Source organism: Nanorana parkeri, unplaced genomic scaffold (genome assembly GCF_000935625.1).
Source record: "Nanorana parkeri isolate BGI_ZX_2015 unplaced genomic scaffold, ASM93562v1 scaffold551, whole genome shotgun sequence".
In the NCBI taxonomy this organism is placed as follows: domain Eukaryota; kingdom Metazoa; phylum Chordata; class Amphibia; order Anura; family Dicroglossidae; genus Nanorana; species Nanorana parkeri.
In genome coordinates, this window is record NW_017306819.1 from 858593 (window position 1) to 863845 (window position 5253).

Consider the following 5253-nt stretch of genomic DNA (forward strand, 5'->3'; position numbering starts at 1 on the left):
CTTCAGTAATTTGAGCTCCAGTAGTTCTTCTATTGGATTGGACTACACGGGCCAGACTTCCCTCCCTACGTCCATCAATGAGCCTTGGCCACACATGACCCTGTCGGTTTTCCTTCCTTGGACCACTTTTCATCGGTCCTGACCACTGCAGACCGGGAACATCCCACAAGAGATGCAGTGTTGGAGTTGCTCTGACCGAGTCGTCTAGACATCACAATTTGGTCCTCGTCAAAGTCCCTCAAATCCTCACAAACCCCGCTACGGCCTTCAGCCATTTCCAGCCGTGTCTGTTGGCCGGATGTTTCCAGTCTCTCTCTGCCTCACATCCCATCTATTGCTATAGCGTGTCCCCTCTCAGGTTCTGCGGAATGACATTCTCAGTAAGTGATCCATGAATAATGGAAAGATATTAATGGACAGCGTTCCCTGGGCGCTCCGACCACTCTCAGCGCAGGTAGGTAGTTCGAGCTCCTTAGAATACCAAATTCCGTATTGATCTGACGTCTGATGCCTCTGATGGGCCTGGAATGGAGAGATCTGCGGCAGACTGCGCCCACTCCCCTAATACATAATTCATTGACGGCGTCCAGCCTTCTAATGCTTCTCCACATTCACCATGGAGGGAGATCAGAGCAGTCATTAGACCCATTTAACCCGGCCACTTGTAATTCATTAAATCATTTGATTGGTGGGGTTATGCCATTGATGGGCCATTAGTCTGGGCGTGCTTATTGTTAGCGTGTGTCTGTCTGCTGTGCAATGTTTGTATGTGCGCACGTGTGTGGGTCTATAGAGGCAACCTTGCAAGGACGTATGCAGGGCTGGATTTCCCACAAGGCCAACCAAGGCCCGGCCTTGAGACAGCAGGGAGTAGAGGGGCAGCATGGGTGTGGAATTCCTATATCCTGATGCCCGGGACATGCAGTTCCAGGCGCCGGGCGTGTAGTTGTTTTCTACATTCAGCCCGGCTTTTGGCAAGCAGAGCTCAATGTACAGCGATGAAGCCGCCACCTGTCATGTACAAGTGATCCCGGCAATGTCACCGAGATCACTTGTATGCAGCCTGCAGGTCTCTGCCATTCTCCATGGGGGTGGCGACGGGTAGGGGGGGTAGGGGGCGCATTGAGGAACCAGGCCCTGCAGCAGCAGAGAGAGTAAATCCGGCCCTGGATCCATGCACAAAGCTTGCTCACTGAGTCACAAAGCGTATTCACGGAGTCACGCAGCTTGTTCACGGAGTCACGCAGCTTGTTCACGGACGTTGAGGTTGGGGTCTGCATGTATCCGGCGTGCAGCCGCATCCTCCCATAGGGAAGTACAGGCGGCTGCACGCAATCGAATGCAGCACCTGTCCCTCCCAGGAGCGTGTCTCTCCACGGGCGTGCACGCTGAGAAGGGCCGGATTTCTCACAAGGTTCAAAAAAAGGGAACCGGTCACCTCCAAATGCCATCACACAGGGGCTTGTTTGCTCCTGTGTGACAGCAATAAAGTGGAAAAAAACATTTATAAAAATGTTTTTATATAAATAAATAAGTAAAAAATAATAAAAAAGTATGTTGCATGTTCTAGAACAGGGGTGCCCATTAGGTCGATCGCAAAGCGAACACTGGTAGATCCAGGCCCGGCCTCGGGGCGGCACGTAGCAGAGGGGCGGCAGCGCCGTGGAGTCCCCCGATGCCCGGAACATGTAGTTCCCGGCGGTAAGAGGGGCGGCAGGGAGAGCAAATCCGGCCATGGGTAGATCCCAATCGGCTGTGTCCTGTGGGGCAGAGAAAGTGAGAGAACAGACAGCAGAATGAAACAGGGGAGAGAGCGAGGAAAAAGATAAGAGACAGCCAAGAGAGAGGGCCAGTTCACACCACAAAGTCTGCGTTCCAGAGTGTTCGGCCTCTAGAACGCAATGGAATGCAAGCTGGCCTGGTCCCTGCGTTCAGGGGTGGGTGGTGCATGGGGTTGTATTTTAGTCAATGGCACCGCAGTCATGCCCCTCGCCCACAGTGCAATCGCCCGCACCCAGTGCCTGCGTTCCGGGTGCTGTCTTTGGGGTGATGTCCTGACGAGGGGCCCCATTTCTCGAGTTCGCCAAAATAATTAACCCTCCAAGTGCTGAGCCTGAGGATTTATACCGGATCAGCACCATGGACAGTGCAATGACGTTGACTTGATGCGAATACATATTAGAACTCCAGGATTTTCTTTTTAATACCGTGCCCCTCTCCCCCTGGCATAGCAAGGGTTAAACACTGGTTAAGTCTCGGGGGAGAGTATTAAGCTCTAATGCTTACATTATTCTCCGCCATCTTCCTCTTTGGGTTGTGGGCAGGCCCTCACCATCCTCACAAACAGTACAGGACATGATGGCGTCAAAGTGCGACCACCAGCCAGAGCGCCAAAGAGAAGAGGCTTCCGGGGAGCGGTCGCACAGCATGCTCAATGCCCGCCAGAGCAAGGGACAAGGTAATCATTACAGCTTATTCCTCTACCCCGAGACTTACCCAGCATTTAACCCTTGCAGGGCGAGGACGGGCCCACTGCTTAGAGGAAGCCTTATGACCCCCCACCCCCCAAACAAAGCACAACCCTCAGGGAAAGGGATAAGGAATTACATAGGAACCAGTGCACAATTGATCTACATCACTTGGTAGTCTGTCGGCTGGAGGTCCTGTTTTAGGTTCAACCACGGTGGCCAAAGCCAATCAAATTTTTGGGACAAGCTCAGCTGTAATAGATCGTTTTATATCTAGACAAAAGCTTGTTCATGAATCCTACTTGATTTTTTTGGGGAGCGGGGTGAATTATTTCCAATTTAAAACAATTATCTCTATAAAAGGAAACACAGAGATCTATTTAAAAACAATTCGCCCTACGAATCTCTGTGGGCGTTCGTTCTGTGCGAACAGAGGCAAAAACAAATGTTCTTTGTAAATTTTGTCTTCGAATGTAATGAAATATCTAATTTTTCCCTATGCTCCTCAGCTCCATCTAGTGGCCATAATAAATGCTTATCCCCAAAGCTCCTCAGCGCCATCTAGTGGTCATAATAAATACTTATTCCCTATGCTCTTCAGCGCCATCTAGTGGCCATAATAAATACTTATTCCCTATGCTCCTAAGCTCCATCTAGTGGCCATAATAAATGCTTATTCTCTATGCTCCTAAACTCCATCTAGTGGTCATAATAAATACTTATTCCATATGCTCCTCAGCACCATCTAGTGGCCATAATAAATACTTATTCCCTATGCTGCTCAGCTCCATCTGGTGGCCATAATAAATTCTTATTCCCTATGCTCCTCAGCGTCATCTAGTGGCCATAATAAATACTTATTCCCTATGCTCCTCAGCTCCCTCTAGTGGCCATAATAAATACTTATTCCCTATGCTCCTCAGCTCCCTCTAGTGGCCATAATAAATACTTATTCCCTATGCTCCTCAGCTCCCTCTAGTGGCCATAATAAATACTTATTCCCTATGCTCCTCAGCTCCCTCTAGTGGCCATAATAAATACTTATTCCCTATGCTCCTCAGCTCCCTCTAGTGGTCATAATAAATACGTATTCCCTATGCTCCTCAGCGCCATCTGGTGGCCATAATAAATGATTATTCCCTATGCTCCTCAGCGTCATCTAGTGCAGTGTTTTTCAACCACTGTGCCGCGGCACACTAGTGTGCCGTGAGATATTTTCTGGTGTGCCGTCAATAAATCGTTAATTTCTTTGATCGATCAAAATTATTTTGATCGATCAAAGTTACTCACCTCTCCGCCGGCTTCCGGGTCTTCCGTCGGAGATCCGGTGACGTCACGGACATCGACGTCACCGGACTCCTCCCCCCTTCCCCGAGTGGCTCTGTCGGCCCCCACAGTGTTGAAAAACACTGATCTAGTGGCCATAATAAATACTTATTCTCTATGCTCCTCAGCTCCCTCTAGTGGCCATAATAAATACTTATTCTCTATGCTCCTCAGCGCCATCTGGTGGCCATAATAAATACTTATTCCCTATGCTGCACAGTTCCATCTAGTGGCCATAATAAATACTTATTCCCTATGCTCTAGTAGCCATAATGTGGTATTATTTTACATTACATCTGGCCTGCAAAAAAATATCCACTATCTACACAATGTCTACACTCCGTCTACACACCATCTACAGACCATACACACAATGTCCACACACCGTCTACAGACCGTCTACACACCATCTATACACAGTGGGCCTTATATAAACACGCATCTGGTAGTAGAATTGCCTCTGTATGCATTGCCTATAACAGACAATCGTATTTGCGTCTTTTTATTCTCTCATATTATGACAGGAGATGTAGAAGAAGAATCGGATTGTGTGAACACCTTTAAATGAAGAAGACATTAAAGGCCAGAGGACCACATTGCTCAACCATACGCCAAATAAGATATACTACAATGGCAGGCATCAGTGTTGGGTGGACTTGTCCTTTCAAGAGACTCTGATATCATGTAACCCCCTCATACTGCATACTGAACCACAGCTGATGACATAAGTTGCAGTGAAGCTGAATAGGTTCTACGCTGGCTTGGATTTAATATGCATTTTGAAGAAAGGCTGCTTTAATCAGAGGCTTTTTAACCCCTGGCATGACATAATGCATTTAGGCCCAGAACATCAATACCGCAAAAAAGCCGATCAAGAAAATGTCACTGGCCGTACCATCCAAATATGAAGAACTGCCACCCGTCAGTTGTAATTAGGGTGCCGCGGTCACTTACCTTTAACCCATTACACATGTCCATGTCAGTGACTTTTTCCATCCGTAAATGTTAATGAGCGCTGGTAATGGGTTGAGTTGTGTCAGGGGTTTGCATTCGCCGCCCTGAATGGCTCGCGACAGCTGGGTTAAAGCTGTACTGCGTCGAATTCATCACTTTAATTTAGTTTAAGGGGCCTTTCTCTCTATCTCCATAGAGGCCGACCTCATGTGCTTCACACAGAAAGGTCTGAATTATTCATAAGTCTTTTATATTGTTCCCTGCAAACCCTTTAGACAGATGAAGCTGTTACAAGGTTTAGAAATCGATTCATATAAGTCCATCGCTGTCAGCCATCACTCTAACAATGCAGATTGCGGGATGTTTTTTTTCTTTTTCTGTGCATGCCCGGTAAGAGAATTCCAGCCACCTGATTCACATCACAAAGAGACGAGCGGCAAACATTGGACAGTGTTCCAAGAAAAGAAAGCAGATTTTATTTTATATATATATATATATGTATATA